The following is a 22,730-nucleotide window of genomic DNA, read 5'->3' as shown; positions in this document are numbered from 1 at the left end:
CAGCACAATTTCTCACTACATGCACTGATATATGCACAAGAAAGGAAATAATCAGTATCTGTGAGGTAGCTTAGTAATAAAGACATTAGAATTTTGGATCAGAAGGTTGTTGAGTTTAAATCGCAGGTATACTGTACCATGATGCCATTCCTGGACCCCCTAATTAAGCCCTTCAACCCCATAGCTGGATGAGGCATCTTCCAAATGTCGTCATGATGTCAAATGTCATGTAAATGAAATATAAATGTAGTACCTTTCATTCATTTAGGTCAGTAAAAAAAATTCTCCCTGTTAGAAAATAAATTTTTATGGTTTGCACTTCAAATACCATAAAAATCAGCTGTTAACCTTTAAAACAAACAGCACATTTTTCCAGGGATGTTTTATGTTTGTGAACATCATAGAATTTTTATCATCGAAAAAAATTTACAGTATAAAAACAGCGTAGGTTCACATCCTAATGGTCTTTATTGGTGTTCAGTAGATACCAACATGTGAACTAGTCACGTTCTTTTGGTTTTTAAAGGTTTTTGCATAATGTCATCTATTAACCAAATTGCCAGTAGAGATCCACAGAAACCTTTTCCCATAAAACCAAAACAATTCCATTAAACCATTTACAATTAAACATTTTATGAAGGTTGGTAAATGAAATCTATTTATTTGGGTCATTTAGAATGTACATTTTGTTAAATTTTTATTAAAAGCTAACTTTTGAAAAAAGTTCTGTTTAAATGCATGAAGCAAAACTTGGCATATTTTTTAAGAAGTTTATTTTTATTATTTTTTATGATTACTAAAATAATAGGATTTGATTGGAGGTGATTGTACTTTTGCTGTGTATGATTTTTATGAAAATAGTCATGCAAATGTGCTGACATTATCCTGATTCTTCACGACTGGTGTTGATTGTGAAAATGGTAAAATAATGCAATATTTAGGATTGTTTTTGTGTAAATGATGGATCAGATGGATCAGAATTTTATGTGGAAATAGATACATTTGTAACAATTGCAAGAAGAGCTGTGGTAGTGTTGACACCTTGTCCAGGGTGTTCACCATCTTGTGCCCTGTGTCCCCTGGCATAGGCTCCAGGCTCTTCAGGGAACCTGTGTGTAGTGTTACAGATTTTGTATTTTGTTTTGTTTAGACATTTTATGTTCATGAAAAAGCTGCAGTTTTGTGTAATTCATGTTGGTCTTGTAATTTATCGTTTTCAGAAATGAACGAGTGTTATTGTGCCATCTTAGACCATTAAAAATAGATTCTTTATCTAGTTCCCCTCTTTCAGCGCTCTCTCTCGCTCTCTCTCTCTCTCTATCTTCTATTCCTTTATTTCATGCACACATCCTTTACTTTCTGATTGATCACAGCTAAAAATGTAAAAGTTTTTTTTTTTTTTTTCCCTTATGTCGGCCTGACAGATATCTCCAACACCATTACCTTTCCATGATGTGTAGGTATAATATCTGTTCCAACCTTGAATGTTGTCTTTTAAGCTTTATCTATTAACACCAGTGAGGCTGAGCCTAGTTTCCATGCTCATTCCATCAAACAAACAGGAACTGGTGCAAAGTGATAACACACTTATTCATGAGGGTGGAATAGTCAGTGACTGGCCATTTTTAATGTGACATTGTGTAATACAGGTTACATAAAGTATTGTTTAGAAATGATATTGGCCTTGTTGGTGTTTAAGTGGCCTTTCTGTTCATTTCTTTCTTCTTTTTGTAAATTTTTTTTTTTTTTTTATCTTTCCTTCTGTCAAACTGTTAAAACGAAGATTTTTCTAATAGCTCTCCAGCCTTCTGTGCTTGTTTTGGTGAACAGTGATTGGACTAGATTTGATGTGGTGGACATGGTTGGATCGTTTCTTTCTCGACAGTCGACTGCTGTTCTGTGAGATGCATGCTTCCTGTCTCTCGCTGTTTTATTTTTCCTGCCTCTGCACCATATTTTAGTCCTCTCCCTCCCACTACCTTCATCAGCCTCTAAGTAAATGTTATCAAAAGGAAAAAATGGTCAGTAAATGGCAGGAATGGAGGCAGAGGTGGGCTGCTGCCAAGTCATATTTTTTAGATCTACTGAAAATGGAAGTAAAAAAAAAAATGCCAATCAGAAGCCACACTCAGGGGGCTTGCAGGCTTTTTATATGCTTTGGTATATGAGATGATTTTGAAAGTCAGGGTGCAAATAAGCGTTGATGTGTTTTTAGATTGCTTTGCTTTAAGAGAGAGTGTGATGCAGGGAGTGATCTATTTACAAAGCACAAATTGCATTGCTGCACTCTGCACTGTCTTGTCTTGTCTTTCCTTTTTTTTCCCTTTTTTTTTATCTAACTGTAATAAATAAGTTAATGATTTAGCAATATATATATATATATATATATATATATATATATATATATATATATAGAGAGAGAGAGAGAGAGAGAGAGAGAGAGAGAGAGAGTTTATATTTTCTTTTTTGTTACGTTAGCCTTATTTAAAAAAAAAAGGGGATTAAATTGATTTGTTTTCCTCAGCAGTCTGCCAAATACAAAGCCAATTTAAAACTAAAACAATATTTACTTAATGATTCAGACTTTTTGCTATAACACTTTGGTTAACGTTCACTTGTGGTAAATTCGATTGTATTGTTTTTGTAAAGAAGCATCTTGTCAGCAAAGCTAAATGTGCTTGTCAGAGCAAAGGTGTGTGAGTATTTGATAAATTATGCACAGTTACTCAATAATTAAAGAAAAGTATTTGTGTTAATGACAGCACACACAAAGCAGGGTAAGGAAACAACATTTAAATTAGGTTTTTGCATGTTCTAGTTATTCTCATTGATATAAACCTAAAGATGTGATCTCCTAAAAGTCTAAATAAAAACATGCCACATGGATGTATATTTACATATTGTATGTAATGAAGATTGAATGCAGCATTAAGTTTTTCAAAGTATAACAAGAATCTAAAACACATTCCTTTCTACAGTCTTATACACTCACTTGACCTGGTTCCACAATGTCAACTGACTATAAAACCATAGAAAGGACATTACTCATAATCACACACTCCACTGCTTATGGTAGTTCTCTCCCTTCTGTGTTTTGTATCCACACTCTTGATATCACCCAGTAGAGGGTTCCTCTTTTGTGTCTGGTTCCTTTAAAGGTTTTTTCCTCATACCATCTAAGGGAATTTTTCCTTGCCACATTCACCCTAGACTGCTTATCAGGTATAAATACACATAATTCAGTTATATTTAAACTTTTTTGTTCTATAATTCTTACGTTCTGTAAAGCTGCTTTGAGACAATGTCTATTGTGAAAAATAAACTTGAATTTGAACTTAAACATGTACAGACAGTGTATGATTTCCATTTTTATTTTTCATATGCTGTCTTTACTGTTGCCACTTTCACCAAATTAAGCCATTGTTTTGAGACGTTATTTTTAAACCCACTTTCAGTTCTGTTTTTTTAATTTTTTGTCAGGGCCTCGGTAACATTTATACAGTCCTCAACTTCTATAATCTAACCAATAAACTTATGTGACAACAAAAGAAGCACAACAGATTTAAACATGTAATCGTACTCACTAACATTCAGAAAGCAGTTAGGAAAAGCTAAGCACACACTTCCTATTTTTGTAATCATTAAGGGGGTGGTTAATTAGCAGTCAGGTGTTTCTAATGAAATTCACAAGTTAATTAGTTAAAAATCAAGAACCGTGACTTCCTCTATAAAAGTAGTATTTCTAGTAGTCTGGTGTTCTGGAGCCCTTAGGTGTGTGTCTACAGCTAGCAAAAAAAAAGAATGGACATCAGTCATGGCTTCAGAAAGATCATCGTTACTGCATTCTGGGAAGGGTTATTAGGCCATCTCCAACAAATTTAAATTCACCATTCAAATGTTTACAAACTTTCAAAATTTCATTCAATGTCAGACTGAACAACACTAAACAACATAGAGTTACAACACACAACATAAAGCTACATAAAGTGCATCGAGTGCAAACACTGCAGACGAAAAACAGTACAGACAGACAGTACAGACAGACGGACAGACAGACAGTCAGACAGACAGACAAACAGTACAGACAGACAGGCAACACAACACAAGACATTGTGGGACAATACACATAACACAAGATAGCACCAAACAGTAAACCTACTGTATATTCTGAATATACAGCACTGTGCAAAGAGGACTATAAAGACTATAACTGAGAGTAAACAAACACAATGCAGTGCAAAAACAGCAGTAGCAGCAGTCAAGAGGTGCAAAAACATCATGTAAACGGTGTAATATGTTTAAGTATAAATAATAATTAATAAATGGTGGTGGAATGGATTGAGATGAGTAATGAGTGTGTGATAAGTTCAGGTTGTACAGTTCGGGAACACACAGTTGAGTGAGTGTATGTGTGTGTATGTGTGTGTGTGAGAGAGTTCTGAAGTCTGAGGATCTTCTCAGCTGTCTCCACTATCCTCTGTAGGGACTTGCGATCCGAGACGGTGCAGTTCCCAAACCATGCAGTGATGCAGCTGCTCAGGATGCTCTCAGTGGTCCCTCTGTAGAACATGGTCAGGATGGGGGAGGAAGAAGGGCTTTCCTCAGCCTTCACAGGAAGTAGAGACACTGCTGGGCTTTCTTAGTGATGAGCTGGTGTTGCGTGACCAAGTGAGGTTATCCCCCAGATGAACACCAAGGAATTTGGTGCTCTTAACGATCTCTACTGAGGATCCATCGATGATCATTGAAGAATGGCCGCTCTTTGCTCTCCTGAAGTCCACAACTATCTCTTTGGTTTTGTCAATGTTCAGAGACAGGTTGTTGGCTCCACACCTGGCTAGTAACTGGTGCGCCTCTCTGTATGCTGACTCATCGTTATTGCTGATGAGACCCCCCCACGGTCATGTCATCGGCACACTTGACGATGTGGTTCGAGCTGTGCATTGCTAGACAGTTGTGAGTCATCAAAGTGAACAGCAGTGGGCTGAGCACACAGCCCTGAGGGGCCCCAGTGCTCAGTGTGGTGGTGCTGGAGATGCGGTTCCCGATCCGAACTGACTGAGGTCTCCCAGTCAGGAATCCCGGATCCAGGTGCAAAAGGGAGGTGTTCAGGCCCAGTAGGCTTAACTTCTCAATCAGGTGCTGAGGGATGATTGTGTTGAATGCTGAGCTGAAGTCTATAAACAGCATACGTGTCCTTGTTGTCCAGGTGGGTGAGGGCCAAATGGAGGGTTGTGGAGATGGCATCGTCTGTGGAGCTGTTTGAAAGATATGCAAACAGCATGGGGTCCAGAGAGGGTGAAAGCTGTGTCTTTATGTGCTTCATGACGAGCCTCTAGAAGCACTTCATCATGATGGGTGTGAGCGCAACAGGACGATAGTCTTCCTCGCCTTCACGTTGTTTTGCACCTCAAATCGGGCGTAGAAGTCGTTCAGAACATCTGGGAGAGAGGCGTCACGGTCACAAGCAGGTGATGTTGTCTTGTAATTCATGATCGCCTGGATACCCTGCCACATGCACCGGGTGTCTCCGCTTTCCTGGAAATGGTTGTGGATTTTCTTTGCGTGTGCACGTTTTGCCTCTCTGATGGCATGGGACAGTTTGGCCCTTGCTGTTCTTAAGGCCATCTTGTCCCCTGCTCTGAAGGCAGAGTCTCTTTGTTTTAGCAGCGCACACACTTTTGCGGTCATCCACGGCTTCTGGTTGGAGCGTGTAGTTCGATCATGTCAAGTCTTTTCCAAGAATATGTTTAAAATATAACCATATAAAGTGTATGAAAATTGTGAATGTTGACATTTCGTTTTTTAAGTACCAGCCAAAACATTCTGGCTGAATCTAGCTTGCTGGCTGGGTGACCATTATCACTACTCAGACAGAGAAGTGCTAGAATGCTATCACTCCAGGTTTGCAGGTGAGTTTGAGAAGCACTTTCTGACACTCATTACATTAGAGTGTTACTGTTATAATCTTATCACTCAGAGTCTATTGTTCAGCTGAACTTTTATACTTTGCTGTTAGCAACTTGAACAGCTTCTACTCATCCTTTTAGACTTGATCTGGACCTTAAACATAAATAGTCTGACAGGGGAGGCACAGTGGTGCAACATCAATGTTTTGTATATTCTGCCTGGATCCGTATGGATATTTTCTGGTTTCTTCTTGTCTCCTTAATGGCAGTAGGTGGGTTGGCTAACTCAGAATTGCCCCTAGGTGAATATAATGTGTGGGCTTTGGTCTGTGCAATGAACTAGTGCCCGATTAAGGATGCATTGCCACCTTATGCCTAAAGTTTCTGGAAAAGGCTTTGGATCCATCTTGACTCTGACAACATAAAGCAGTAACTAAATATGAGTTAATGAATTAAAGCAGTGAGAAAATTTAGATATTGAAAAACATATCTGAAGATTGTAGTAAAGTGTTAGATAATACCTTGTATTATAGATACATTTGGAGTCAAGTCAAGTCAAGTTTATTTCTATAGTGCTTTTCACAACAGACATTGTCTCAAAGCAGCTTTACAGAAATCAACAGTCAAGGTGAATGGTGTGCATTTTATCCCTGATGAGCAGCCATGGCGACTGTGGCAAGGAAAAACTCCCTTAGATGTTATGAGGAAGAAACCTTGAGAGGAACCAGACTCAAAAGGGGAACCCATCCTCATTTGGGTGATATCAAGAGTTAAATCATAAATCATGATCATAAATCTTTCAACAATACAGAACACTGGAGAGTGAGAACTAACATGAGTATAAGATTGGAGTATAAGATTATAAGTAAATGTTCTTTCTACAGTCTTTGGTATAAAAGTAGGAGCTACTGAGCTCAACATTTGTTGTGGTTTTTGTTGTGTTTGTTCGTTTTGTGGAGTAACATTTGGTCCTCTTTCCTCGTGGCTGAGCCTAAAGGCTCATGGCTGTAGCAGAATTATTGTAAACTATTCCATTACAAAGTGCTTCCATGATTGTCAGCAGCTCTCAGTGACCTTTAACTCTCTGTCCCAATGGTGCTAGTGTTGATTGCCATGACCTCGGTTGTGCTGAAGTCTGCCAGCTGCTCCTGATAGACGAGATTCACACATATTTTATGAGTTGCTTCTCTATAAACTAAATATGAAGTTATTTTGTTAAAGTGTCAGAATGTATAGATTGCTTTGGTTGCAATTAATTTAGATTTAAAATGGGTTTTTTTATTTATAAAAAAGAAAATGCATCTTGTATTTGTTTGCACAGTGAAATTATTTTTGCTAGTTTAAATTTATACAGTGCATTGGATTGAAAAAAAATTCTTGAGAAGTGTATAATGTCAGCTTGAATTCATTTGTTAGCCTGTTTTCATCTTTCTGTCCTTCCATCCACAGCATGTAAAAGCATGTAAAAATTAACAACCAGGCAGAATAACGTCAATGAAATCAAACTGGTATTGTTCCGTTATTGTTCTTCACAGTCAATTGTTTCTACGAGTCTACAACTGACAGACAAAGCAGATTTTTTTCTCTTCATTCAACCGTGTGAACCCTGTCAGGCTTTTAATGCCTGTAATAAAGTGAATGTAGGTGCTTGCTTATTTGCTGGCAATTAGTTGGGTGTGTTAAGGACATTCCTTTTTTCTGGTGTCTACTTTATTTTTGAGCCATGCTTGTGCAGACATTCACTGAGTGATCAGCAGTTCCTTTTTTTTCCAGGCCTTCCTCTTTTATTTAATTTGGCACATGCTGTTCTTTTACATTTGTCCATTGATTTGCTAGTTGTCTACCTTATATGCAAGTTCTCCAACCTAACATGAGCTATTACTTACAAATTCAGTGTTAAAGGAGTGATAAATGCTTCTGGTGCAAGTTGCTTGGTGTTTCGTTTTTGTTCTAAGAAGGCTTTCTGCTGCATTTTGGGCCTTTGCTGTTGGATGGGGAGTGGGGTGGAATAAACACTGAGCCAGAAGAGTACGAAAAGTTTGCAGCTAATGTCTATCAAGAAGACCTGGTGTCCTAATTTATCCCAAAATGTGTAGTGGGGTTGAGGTTGATGCATTGTGCAGGCCACTCAAGTTCTATAACTTCAGTCTCGGCACTCCATGTCTTTACTGGAGGCCATCACTGTGCACAAAGGCATTGACTCTACAGTATAATTCTGGCCTTATACTAAGCATGTGCTACAAATCTACATGTCCACCAACTGCCCAGAATTAAATGCTAGTTTTTTGCATGAAGAACAATGTAAGAATCTTAGCAGGTTTGAAGAAAGTGCTAGACTAATGACCAGATTATGAACTGTGTATTACACAATCTTGTCTATTGGTTTACCAAGTGGCAAGCAAGATTTATCAATTGCAAATGAATAACATTTCTGATGCTAATTTGTTGTTGTATTTTTAATATTTTTGTGAGGAACTTTGTAGCTGTTTGCTGTATTTATATCAAATGCCATCAATTGTGTTTAATCTGAATGAGCAGATTTTAGAGCTGGTGAATGAAAATGTGGAAGCGTAAAATCCACTACTGTCAGTTGCTGAACAGGATTGTGGGTAATATAGAAAAAACTATTTTATTACAAAACTAAATGGTCGACCGTGTTAATATCAGATGTGGGTTATAAAAGATTATTATACAAATTGTTAAGTTTGGGAAGGTAATTTAACTCTAAATACTTCTCTCCTCACTGTTTCCATTTTATTTCAGCAAACATATGTTTGATGTTTATGTAAAGATGGGTAAAAGGTTGGTGGTTAATTAGCTTAAGCTCATGCTGGAAATCTGAAAATTTTAACCTTTATATAAAGTAAATACTGAAACCACAGAATTTAGTGAAGGGTTCTTTTCCTGTGATGCTTGATTGGATTGAAAAATGGATTGGAGACTCTTCAATAAAGCCTTCAGTCTCTCCAGATATTGGACTGAGGAAACATGACAAAAGCTTGACAAAAGCTTGATTCTGTTCTCACTGAATCATTTTCGGTGGATTTTGATGTACGCTTTAGTTTATTGTCCTGCTGAAGGTCCAAACATGATTTGGTTTTATAACCTCTTAGCAGACTCAGGCGAATTTAATTTAAAAGCTTATTTAATGTTGACCATAATGAGACATATCCTAGCAAGGTTCCAGTGTCTTTGAAGGAAAAAAGCATTGCACAGTGTGAACTGGTTTGTTTTTTTTCTCAAATAAATCTTTTAATATCAAACTGACTTTTAATATTTGGTGCTAAAAACATCTGCCATTTATGAACTACCCAGTTGTCACAAGGCTGATGGCAAATTGTCGCTTTGGAGATTACCACCATCTGTGAATTTTAACCTTCTTTGATCCACTTCTAATTTTGGGTTCATTCAGCTGAAAGAGCACAGTAGAATAGACAATAATGTCTGACAAGAAGGCATAATGTCTAAAAGGTGTTCACTGCGGTTGAGTTCAGACCTCTGTGCAGGCCATACAAAAACATACTAACTTTGTGGTGACGGTTTGTGGAAGTAACATATATAGGCATGATGATCAGGTGTTCACAAATATTTGTCCATATAGTGTGATTGTGAATAAGTATACAGATATAATATATATTATATATAACAATATAAAGCATAAATTTGAAATTATATTGCACTTTTTAAATACATTATATTGCAGTATTCTCTTAACAACCCTAATTAGGTTGCACGTTTGTTGTTACAGCATGTAAAAAATGTGTCCATTCCACAAGCGTAATAAATTGTTTGGTTCTTTAAAGTTGAAAAAAATAATTGCTGTAAAATTGATCTCAAAGGCCACTTCTACCTTCAGGTTTATTAGATGTTAAGAACAGAGTCATTATATTATGCATGTATAAATGAAGATAATTATTGTCAAAGATGCAGACTTTAGTTCCAATATGTTTCCCATAATCCTTAGCGCTTATATTTGTAGAACCTATTATAATGGTTTCATATTTAATGGTCTACCATTATGGGTTATTCTGGAAGTGGAAGAGTGAAATGGAATCGAATTTCTTTGGCCAGCATATAGCATATGTGTAATGCATTTAGTTTATGCACATATACAGTATCTCACAAAATTGAGTACACCTCTCACATTACAGCAACCATTTAGTGTATCTTCTCAAGGGACAATACTATAGAAATTTACTGGGGTATATTTTAGAGTAGTTAATGTGCAGCTTGTATAGCAGTATAGATTTACTGTCCTCTGGAAATAACTCAACATACAACCATTATTGTCTAAATAACTGCCGACAAAAGTGAGTACACACCAAGTGTGTCCAAAATGTAAATATTTTGTGTGATCGCCGTCCCTATCTAGCACTGCTGAAACCTCTTGGGCATTGAATTCAGGTTGTTGTGCTTATTCCACTCCTCCATAATGACATCACAGAGCTGCTGGATGTAAGACACATGGCGCTTCTCTACCTTCTGCTTGAGGATCCCCACAGGTGCTTTATGGGGCTTAGGCCGGGAGACATACAGTACTTGGCAACTACCATTACCTTCACCTTCAGCTTCCTCAGCAAGGCAGTTGTCACCTTGACGGTTTGTTTGGGGTCGTTATTATGTTGGAAAACTGCAGTTCGGCCCAGTTTCTGAAGGGAGGGCATCATGTTCTGCTTCAGAATGTCACAGTACATGTTGGAATCCATTTTTCCCTCAAGAAACTGCAGCTCCCCAATACCAGCAGCACTCATGCAGCCCCAGACCGTAATGCTACCACCAACATGCTTGACTGTAGGCTAAGCACAATTTTCTTGTTACCCCTCACCAGGGTGTCAAGACACATGCTGGACACCATCTGAGCAATATATATTTGTTTCATCAGACCACTGGACATGGTTCCAGTAATTTATGCTTTCGGACAGGTTGTCTTCAGCAAACTGTTTGCGGGCTTTCTTGTGAGCCAGCTTCAGAAGAGGCTTCCTTCTGGGAAAACGACCAAGCAAACTGACTTGTTGCAGTGTGCAGCGTATGGTCTTAGCACTGACAAGTGGACCTTCTGCTTCTACAACCTCTAAAGCAATGCTGTCAGCACTCATGTGTCTGTTTTTTTTAAGCCAGCATCTGCATCTGACACACAACATGAGGACTCAGCTTCTTTGATCGACCCTTGCAAGGCCTGTTCCGAGTGGAACCCGTCTTGGAAATCCTCTGTATGACCCTGGCCACTGTAACTATAACTCAGTTTTAGGGTGTTACCGATCTTCTTATAGCCTCGGCCATCTTTGTGGAGAGCAACAATTGTAATTATCAAATCTTTAGAGTTCTTTTCCATGAGGTGCCATGTTAAACATCCAGTGGTCAGTATGAGAGAATTGTACTCAAAGCACTTAACTGCTCTAATAAAAGATACACAAATTAGTATGGGCCTGTCTAACAGACAAAAACATGAACATGATGAATAGGACATGTGGCTTTGCATGGTTACACGATGTACAGCTGTTATCACTTAGGGTGTACTCACTTTTTTTTGCCAGTTATTTAGACAATAATGGTTGTATGTTGAGTTATTTTCAGAGGACAGTAAATCTATACTGCTATAGAAGCTGCACATTGACTACTCTAAAATATATCCAAGCCAGATTTCTATAGGTTTTAGTCTCTTGAGAAGATCTACTAAAATGGTTGATGAAATCTTATCTATTTTTTTCTCGAAAAGTCCTGCTTTTCTACATTTTAGTACCCACTGTTTAGAAAAGTTCTTACCCTTGTAATTCAATTACTAGTTTATATAAAATCCATTTGCTTAGTCACAGCGGTTATTTCCTTCTTATGCTCTGGAAATGTCTGTATGCCCTTTTCAGGTATTCTGTTTGCAGGTTTTTGCGTTTTAGGAGCTCTTAATGTTTCATTTGATGTGCGGAAGGGGGTTGTGCGTGTGTCGTGTGGTGAGGAGGAACTATAATCTCCTGTGGTTTCCCTCAGGCCACTCAAGCACCCTTAAAATAAGAGAGACCATCATGCCAGTATTATTCTGCAGGTAGGTAGAAAGTGTGTTTTAATGCATTAGATCACTGTGATTTCAATTTGACCTTATGAGCTGGCTTCAAGTTACCTGGAGATCTAGTTAGATCTGTTATGGCTGATATATGTTGTCCCTGCATTTTATACAGTATATTTTGCAGGTTTTTTTAAAACCTATTTCACTAAATCAAGATCAGTACTGGATAGAACGAGTTTTCTATTTAGTTGAGAAAATGTTATTATATTTGATATTTTAGCTACTGATGTTTTTTTTATTCTTTTTTTATTAGAACACTTGTGGCGTTGAATTTAAACAATTGCTCTTCTGTAGGAACCAGGGTCACTGTCTTTTCAATGCTCAATATAGCTAATAGGGACACATAGTCATGCAGTACAGTACCTAATGAGCTACTAATTGATCTCCTGCTGACTTCCCCCTAGGGATGGGAGTGGTGAGAATTGTAAGAGTATATCATGTGAGAAATCTATTAGAACTGTTAATGCCTTTTTTAACTGGAATCTAATTATTGAATTTACCCCAAACTGTAGGCAAGGCCCAGCTTTTACCTTTTTAAAAATAGTCTGTGAAGCCCTGCTGTGTAATTCATTTTAAATACACACTTTAAAAGTAGATATACATGCATGTTTGATTGGATACTTAATGAGGTATCATGAGGTTGGTCACTGATGTTGTGAAGTGTGAAAACTTCGGGTGCAGTCAGCATATCAGTTCAATCAACAGGTTTTCAGCAGGGTGTGTGAAAACCTTGTGAGGGCTCTAGGGAGAACACTTGAGTTCTTCCACTGTTCCTCCTCAAACCATGTCAAAATAGAGCTTGGTTTGCGCACAGAGCCACTGGATTTCTGAAACATGTGTGGGCTTCTTAGTTCCAGTTAAGGGTAATTGTTGTTTTATAGCAAAGACATTGCAAAGACATTTTATACATTTATGTGATTCCAGCGTTGTGGCACTTGTTTGGAAAGGAACCACAAACGGTTGTGATAGATCAGCAGTAATTTGAGCAATTGGGAGAGAAGGGCGTTAGTTAGAGAGAGGATCAAGAACCTGAAGCTCACTCTGACTGAAGTCCGAGGATCCTTTGTGAAGACAGGACAAAGTTCCAGAAGGACGGACCTGTTCCATAGCCCTCAGACCCTCAGTCTAGGACAAAGATTCAGCTTCCTACATGTCAACAACCCTAAACACACAGCCAGGACAACACAGGAATGGCTTAGGGACAATTTTGTGAATATCCTATAATGTCCCATCCAGAGCCCTGACTTGAACCCTGTTAAACATCTCTGGAGAGACCTGAAAATGACTGTCCACCAACAGTCCCCATCTAACCTGTCCCAGCTAGAAAGCATTTGCCATGAAATATGGCAGAAAAGCCCCCATTCAGGTTTACACAGCTTGTTGCATCATGCCCAAAAAGATTCTGTAAAGCTGTCCAGTTATAGTATCAGGCACCAACGTTAGATAATTTTAATAAATGAAAAGTGTAAAAAATACTTTCTGAATGCACTGTATATTTATATATTCCCAGAATATCCATAGATAATGCATACTGGGACCCCTAACAGGAGCAGCTGAAAAAAGAAGTACATACAGATATTCTACAAAAATATAAACATTAGCATAGCAAAATATGAAATACGCTTGGAGTCTGCAATTATATACAAAATAATTTTCTGACGAAGTTAAACCTCAACTTTAGTTTTTTAGCTTTTTCAGTTCAAGTGCCCAAACCAAACTCCTTCACAGCAAAGCCTCAACACGGAATCAATGGAAAGGAATAGCACAAATATCACAAATAAATCAGAAGTGAATCAAAATAAAGGCCCTGTTAACATTTCAGTTCAATTCAATTATGCCTGTTTTTGTGAATTAGCAAATCTCTGATTTGAGCAAATTTTTTAATCCAAGAAATATCAACGTCTTGGCATTCATATTACTCTCATAATGTAATTTAAAGTACTGAGAATTATACACTAGTGAAGATATAGGTCATGTGTCAAAAGCTTATTCATTTAAAAGTTCCCAGTGAACAAGTATCTAAGCAAAAAAATACACAAGTTAAACACACACGCACAAACACACACGCACAAACACACACAGACTTTGCTTATTTCAGCACACTGCAACATTTTACTGGGGAAGGGCCGTGGCACTCATTCTCAAGTTCAGCACTGCAGTCTTTTATTTCTATAGATTTAACTGCATTGTGAAGCAAGTGAAGGTCACAGAAAATGATGAATAGGCAAAATAAATGCATGAGAGCCCATACTGTTAATGTGCACCATCCCGTTATTAGCTGCATAAGAGAAGTAGAGTGGGTCAAATAAACATTTAAGACCATGAAAGTAAGTTTCTTGGAAATGTATGTATGAGGTTAAGTACTGCATTTCACTCAAGACTCAAGTAAAGAATAAATACCACGAAGTAAGTACGATTGCTAAAGTATATTCCACCCCTAATTTGATGTGTCCATTCAGGGCTAACAAGCATCATCTCAGCAATTCACCTGGTTTACTTAAAGCTTGCGATCTCTGAGGCAACTAGATTGATCTGTTTTGCAGATAGATTCAGTGATGGCGCATGACTGAATTGCTCAGTAAAATAATCCTTGCCTCTGAAAATAGGAGTCGATTTGCTTTTTAGCCTACAGTCATTGGGTGTCAACCTGCCATGTGAGCAGGAAAGCGTTGGAAAACTGATGTGGAGAGAAATGGCACCTCTTTTGCAGGATACAGTTAAACCAAACGCTTTCAGGTTAGAGTTCTTTATCCACCCACAGAGCCTGAATGCTTTCAGACAGTCTGAGTCACTCAAATTGACTGCTTCATGCCCGTTGATCACACAGTTTCTCTGGATTAAATGTGAAAACATTGAATGTTCTCTTCATCACATATTATGTAATGAAGCTTTATATGTGTTTGTGTATGGATTTTAGTTGAAAGATTAATTACACTGTAACATGAGAAATAAATTTACATTGTTTCTCTAACGTGCTGGTGCCGATCCCGAGATTGGGGTACTGTTATACCCTACAATATATACAGTTTCACACTATGTGCAGTTTTGCTTGAGGTTTCTCGCCTTCTAAAACCAGTATTTCAGCTCTGAGTGTCAACTTTAGACAAATTGTTAGTGTATAGTGTAAAGTAATTCGTTGACTTTAATCCATGTAAACTGTTAATGGTAAACATGACAGACTGTAAACATGAATTTGTAACAGAATGAAGCTGAGGCACACTTTTTGAGATTAGGGTTGCCCCCTTAATCCCCCCCAAAAAATCAGTTTCCGTCTATGGTCATGCTGTATTGAATATTCATTACAGGCTGGAAGGGGGTGAAAGCTCTTCTTTAAGAACCAGCCTGCATTCCTGGGAGGGTAGGGTAACAGGTAAAAGATGTAAAGTGGTTCAGGATGTGTTCTGTCGTTTCAAAATGGAGAGTGCACAAAAAGCAAGCTTGAGTCTAATGCTAAATGTCAGGGTTGCTGATGTTGGTGAACCTTTAGCTCAGGGATTATCTGCAGGTGGACTACGGCCTAGACCCAGCACACTGAAGCGTATTATTAAACAGAATGTTGTAGCAGAGTAGATTAACATATAAAATAATATCTAAACAAACACAAGCTTATCTTTTTGTATCAGATCATTTGTTGTGGTTTATCCATTCACAAGCATTTATGTAAATGTAATTGCTTAAGGCAGCTCATTGGCGCAGACGATCTTCAGTCTTGTTAGCTGGTTGTGCTGCTTCTAACTTTGTAAGCAAGGACAAGTTTTTGAGGTAAATTCGGTTACAGTTGGCTGACCATCGGCTTCTTTTTAAGAACAGTACTGCCATTGTTTTTATCTCCAGTTTGCACATTTCAGTAAGTCTATTTTAGGCTTGCCCAGTATCTCCTCATGGAGTTAAGTGTCAGCCAACCAATAGAAGAAGGTTGAGGATAGAGGATATGCAGAGCAATGACCCATGAGCTGCTAATTGATCTGCTGAATTCTCCATGTGTGGGTGATAGAACACTAGACAGAGAATAAGAGAATATATTACCCCAGTGGTTTTTCATATAAAAGACCGAAGGAAATCAGACTATTGCGTCATTTGAATTTCCATCAAAGCATTGTGGCGGAATAGGGTTATATTAAAATGAGAGAATATCCATTTAGATCTATTCAAAGTAAATCATTAGCTTTATTTAGTGTTGCACAGTAGCCTTGTTTACTACAAACTGTTGCTCTGAGATGTATGGATCTATGCCTTCTTTGTTCAGCAGAGGTTGTAAAGTCCCTGGATATTTTGTTCAGATTAACCACTGAGGAGGGGAGGGAGTTTTAGTGCTTGTTAGGTCGGCTCATTTGTCTGAGTTTTTATGGCGTGCTGTGTTTACGGCAATAACCTTTAGGGTTCCGGAGGACAAAGAAGATGATGGAGAAGCTCTCAACCCTCAGCTTTGGCCCTTGACACTACTTATGCTGAGACGACAGAAGGATTTAATTAGCTGTTGAATGGATTAACTGTATTTAGAACTATACAGAAATCTTGGTTTCAATCACTAACAGCATAGCACAAGAACAGACAGAACAACTTCTAACACAACAGTGGCTCTAATAAACACACTGTTTGTTAGTGAAATCTACTGATACATGCTTGTTGAAGCATGACTATTTTGCATTAACAAAGTCTTCTTAAAATTGCCTAACATCTTGACAAACCTGGAAATGGATTTGACCAAACCGTATAGAAAATTAGAAGACGTTTTCATCAAAATGAATTCAGATTCCAAAGGACATTATTACGAGAGTACTTAAAGTTTTACTGCAGTTTATCCTCCACTTACTTTGCTGTTCAGATTTGAACATTTTTCAAGGACACATTTCATATTCTTGAGTTCTAAATAAGTGGACAGTGGAACGAATTTTCAGCAATATATTAAATTCAAATAGGTGTTTCATAGCTTTTTGTACCTATTCTTTAGTGCAGTGGACACCTGATGGACAAATATTTGGGGAAAAATTATTCTATAAGACAAATTCATTATTGTCTAGTTAAATGCTATCTCGAATCATAAATGCCCCACTCACAAAGACAAATCCACTTCCATGCACATTATTCACTTTTCTAACCATTACTTAGTAAAGGAAAAGACTACTTGTTTGTTTTTTTGTTTTTTTTCATTTTGAAGAGTTTGGAATTAATACTAGCTTGTGGCCTGGGTATTATGGTTATGTGACCGGAATATTTCAGGCAAGTTAACCAACTTGAGGCTCTTTTGTTCTAAAATATTTTATTTCATTCAGACTTGAGTGAGAAGCTTATTCGATTTTTAAACTCTGTACACTCTGAGACTACAATCAGTAATAGACAGTAGAAAATGCATCAACATCTCAGCTAAGAAGCTATTGTATAGTGTATATAATATATAAAATATTCAGTTTTCATGACAGATGATGGTGTAGAATACTGTTAAAGAGACCACAAGTAACATTTTAGCACACTTTTTATGGTACCGTGTTTCTTAATAGGGCAGACAGTTTTGTTGCCAGGTATCCCTCTAACAATAATATCTGCCTATTAATTGTAATCGGAGAGCTTTTAATTTTCTGTGCTCTCCACTCAGAGATTTTTTTGTTCTTTGGATTTAAATCTACTTTATATTTACAAGCTGCTTTGTCTTTGAATTACTGAATTTTGGATTAAATCCATTAAATGTGTTTAATGTGACTATAAATAGGCTTATAATTACAGTACCTCAACTCTATGAATATAATAAATCTAATAACAGGACCACTGTGAATTGTTTCATTTTTAAGTAATGGAACTGCTAGCTTTGGACCCCTGGGGTTGATGCCAGATTGTCAGGTAGAATATGCATATCTGCATCTGCTGATTATTTTTTAATCATCCACAAACAAACATCCCCAAAAATGGGTAGCAAATGTGCTGAAAAATAGATTCAGGCGACTGAGACAGTCAAAGTGTTTGGCTGTAGGCATGCTTCGATAAAGGGGGAAACTGGTCCCAAGTCAGAATGATAATCAAGCTGCAGAATAACACACCTCTCTGGTCATGTGAAATATGATGAGAAAAGCTGTTCATATCCTCATAGTGTTCACTCACCTATATGGCTCTCTAATAGAAATACATAATAGCTTTTTTGCCAGCAGGGAATATATCAATGGAAATTCCATACAAACAAATAAATCATTCATTTTTTTTCTAACCCTGAATGCAGTTTTTGATTATTTGTGCCTGGAGTATTTCTGGGCTGTGAGAAACCATTCTAATGACTAATTTGACATGTGGAAAGTAATCAGTCTTTATTTATTATAGCTTCTGGGTGACGTGGTAGTGCAGCAGAACAGCTCTCGAATCTTTTGTTTCGTATTGAGCTTGGGTTTCTGTCAGTTGTGTGCATGTTCAGCTCAGAGCATGCTTATGTATACTCTTATTGTGTCTGTGTGGGTTTCCTCTCCTGAGTTTGTTGGTCTCCTTCCATATTGCAAAAACATACTCAGCGTGATTGAGCATGTCAGTGTGTGTGTGCATGGTGTCAAGTGATAGGGTTCCATTCATGATGTATTCCTGGTTTGAGCCAACTGTTCTAGGCCACATCCCTTACCAGAGTTAAGTGGTTCATGCAAATGAAAAAAGAAATGAGTTTTTGACCGAAGTCCTTCATATTGTATTGATTGCACTGAAACCCCTGAACCCACACGGATAAGTTTGTTAATTAAACAAAAATAGTATTTTTCACCCCGTTATTCAAAAAAGTGGTTTGTTACTTGTCCAAAGGTTAGGGTCCAAGCTGTTTCAGGACATCACTATTTTAGGTTGTTTCATTTAATTTAGACAGCAAACAATGTGCTGAATCAACACTGTTTATGAGGAAAATAAATAAATCAGTGCAATAAATGTGCAAGTTATAAATCATTTTATGACGTTACCCTATTTAGAGAGGCACCAATTCTTATAGTTTAATGATGATGATAAAATCCTAGCTTAATGATGGATGGAGCCTGTCGATGTCGACAGCGTTGCTTGGAATGTTCTAACAGCCAAAACCTCTCTGAGCTGGCAAGCTTCACTGATTTTACTCCGGATTAGCTAAGTGGAATCATGTGCAATCTCATGGACAACTCTCCCTTTATGCAAAGTGATAATTGTCCAATAAAGACAAAGAAGAGAAATGTTAGATAAAAAGATTTTCCCAGCATAGTCTTATGCATATGAAACAACTGAGGTATAATTAACATTTCTTTTTATTTCTTTTTTCTTTTCACCAGCAGCTGCTAAGAGTGTGTAAGATAATAAATATATAAATAAATTAATTTGGCATTTTTGTTGCAATTGTGGTGGGTGATGCTCTGAAAGTCCTTTATGTGAAGCAACTGTCTTCACTTCCTGCTCATTGTGAATTATGCCTTCCGTTTTGTATTCAACAAGTGGAATGCATTTTTTAGGCACAGTCAGGTGCTTGACTTGGCCATTGCTGAGCATACCATGTCTTTGCCATGAAAAAAGGGTGTATTTGAAGTTTTCTGCAGTTCACTGCTCATCTGCACAGAGAATCACTGTGAAATATGCTTTGAAGTAAATTATATGTACAGTACCTCCATACAATTTAAAGGTGGATCAGTTTTCCTGCCAGTCCTATATGCTCATGCCATAAGGTTAGCTGTTATACTTTGCTTCATGAGAAATTCTTTTTCTTCCCCATAGTCTTCTTTTTTCATCATTTTGATGCAAGTTAATACTTGTTTTTTATGTTTTGCCAAAGTGCAATCTGTTTTTCATGTTTTTCAACTTGTGGGAAATAAGTTAAAAAAACCTCTGCATTAGAATTGATCACAACTTTTGGTAAAGTCTTCTTTTCATTGATACAGACCTATCTCCTAGAAGGTGGTCTTGGTCTTGTAACTTGTGAAGGGTTTTCCAGGGAAAGAATACTTCTTTCATCCCCTACAATTGATTTTTTCATGGTCTTTTAAACCCTTTAAAGTTTCTCTGTTCACCAGTGCATTCTTACTTGTTAAATTGCCTTTATCTTTCTAATAATCATCACAAATCATTTCAGTTTCAAGAATGTATGCAAAGAACGGAAATGCTGACATTATGACAGCTCAGTGAAGGCTAGAGGGCACAATGTGTAGCATGAAATGAAGCAAAAGCATCAGAATTACTTGGGCAGCAAACTGTGGGTCAACTGGCCCAAAAAGGTTCTACTAAACTCTTTCGTTGTTTACATGATTTGACTATAAAAATATTAAAACTTTTATTTATAATAGATATGTGTGGGTGTGTGGGTGTGTATGAGTGTGATTTCTAGGTTCTAAGCAAACAGTTTTGCACATTTGTTATGGTAGTAATACAGCTACAAGTTATTGTCCTACACAACTTAGCATCTTAGAATTAGCATTTATGTTAACACAATTAACACACACAAAAACAAATCAAGCCGACAAATTCGGTCATAACCTAACTTTAGTCCCTGGCTAGGGGATAGCCAGACAATAAACTTGTCTCAACTATCAAGACAAAAGACTCACTGGGAAAGTCCCTTTGGAAAGCTCATCATAAAAGATCACAGTAAATGATGTGTGTGTGTGTGTGTGTGTGTGTGTGTGTGTGTGTGTTCAGAAGGTTTAATGCTTGCTTCTTCAATCTTTAAGTTTCTGGCTGAGTTTTGAAGGGTGTCTTTGTCCAACTGTGACATTCCATCTAACTCTTCATCTCTCTGTCATTTTTTCACATAGAGTATAAAGAATACATTCAGAGGTTCATGAGTTATAATGCTCTTGCGGTTTGGGAATGTTGCTGCAGGCAAGCAGAGCGTATTTCATTATCATTTGCCTTGCAAATCAGTGTGTTGCAAGTCTACTCCACTATAAACCTCTTGTTCTGAGGTTCTGGACACACTGAAATTCCTCTCGGAGGAAAATAAGAATAATGGAATGTTTGACATTCAAAAAATATATGGGGCCTGTAGGGGTTTATTTTACTCTTTCTCCATTGTCTTTACACACAAATAAAATGTCTGCAAGGATATAAACGAAGATGCACATCAGAAAGTCAGATCGACTATGCCCTCGTCCTTGCAAGCTCGCAACCAAAAGACCTATTGTGTCCTGATCATACCGTGGTTTCCTTTTGTTAACCAAAATCTTGTTGACCAGCTTACGGAAGTAGTCATTCTTTAACAAATGATCTGCTGTTGGTTACTTGATTATGGGTTTTTCTAATGATTACACAATGCACTGACCATCCATTTTATTAGGAACACCAGCACATTCTTGCAGTTATGGTCAAATGATGCGGTAACAGTACACATGATTTGTGATAGCTGTTTAATAAGTCATGCAGATACAGGTCAGGAGCTTTGGTAATGTTCAAATCAAACATCAGAGTGTGGTCATGAAAAATCATAGTATGGATGTAGGTAGCAGATGGGCTGGTTTGACTGTTTTAGAATCTGCAGATCTCTTGGGAATTTCACACACAACCGTCTCTGGAGTTTACACAGAATAGTGCAAAAACAATAAATTGAGCTGCAGTTCTTTGAGTGGAAATGCCATGTCGATAAGAAAGCAGCTGGAGGAAATTTGTTCAAATTGTTTGAGTTGTAAAGAAGGATATCATGACTACAATAAATCACTCTTTACAAAAGCGGTGAGCAGAAATGTACTGCAGCATCCACTTAACATCACGCCTTAAGGTGAATGGGTATTAAAAGCAGAAGACTATACTCATATCAGGCTCCACTCAGGGATACAAGGCTACCATATACACAGATTCAACCAAACCTAGAGAGTTGAATATTATTTACTAGAGAAAAATGGTGTGTTGCTTTAATATGATTACTTAATATCTTTTTAATTCACATATAAGGTGTAAATGAGTGAGTCACTAGTGACATTTCTTTAAGATGGGATTAGAAGAGCTTTAATTTCATTTGAGTTGGTGGTATGTAATGATCATGGGACTGGTTTTCCAGGAAGAAGTGACTCAAAGTAGTTGTCTTTGTTCTGCATCACTGCAGTTTATTTCACTTTGTAATCATACTCACCACTGTTCCTCTCTCTATCTCTTTCTCCTCTCATCTACAGTGATGACTGAATGTTTGGGTGGCTTTAGTGAGGAATGACTCAGCGCAGTATGGGTGAATGCAGATGACGTCTGTCACATGTTTCTGAAACACCATTATTCCTCTGTGCACAATAAGAACTTTAATAATGATAGCATCTTTTTTTAATGATAAGTATCACTGATATTTGTATATGTGTGTTTAACATATATTTCAGAGTCTGTCTTGTAAAGAGGCCCCTTTTCCCTTCTCGGTATCTTCCCACACACCACTCTATATTTTTCAATACTTTGCTTCTGTAATAGAAAATGTATAATTTGTTTATGCTATTGCTGACAAAGATTCTGTCTGATTAGCGAATCATAATCAGGTTTTCATACTAATGAAACCATACAACAAACAGTATCACACTCTGAAACTTCGACATCATGCTGGCAGCATTACTCGATTTCAATTGTCTCTGACAGCTTGAATAAAACTGGATCCATTTTGAGTGAGTAAGTAAGTAAACAAACAAACTAACAAACTGGGCCTAAAAAACATGCACAAAGCCTTGCATGTAGAACACAGGATATAGAAGGTTGTAGATTTAAGTTTATGTAGATTTTAATAAACAAATTAGCAAAATAACAAAACCAAGAATCGGGCTCAGACCCAAAAACAGGCAAAATACAGGTTTTGTAATGACAGAGACTTAAACAACTGA

The 22,730-nt window shown here is 37.4% G+C and overlaps 1 protein-coding gene across 5 annotated transcripts in view; it reads left to right on the top strand.

Annotated features, from left to right (window-relative positions):
* Window positions 1-22,730, top strand: part of tanc2b (tetratricopeptide repeat, ankyrin repeat and coiled-coil containing 2b) — a 193,163-nt gene that overhangs the window by 767 nt on the left and 169,666 nt on the right. The gene's annotated exons all lie outside the window — the stretch shown is intronic.

The sequence above is a fragment of the Silurus meridionalis genome, chromosome 7 (assembly GCF_014805685.1).
Source record: "Silurus meridionalis isolate SWU-2019-XX chromosome 7, ASM1480568v1, whole genome shotgun sequence".
In the NCBI taxonomy this organism is placed as follows: Eukaryota; Metazoa; Chordata; class Actinopteri; order Siluriformes; family Siluridae; genus Silurus; species Silurus meridionalis.
The sequence above is the reverse complement of the archived record's forward strand: the minus strand, read 5'-3'. Positions and strand labels throughout refer to the sequence as shown.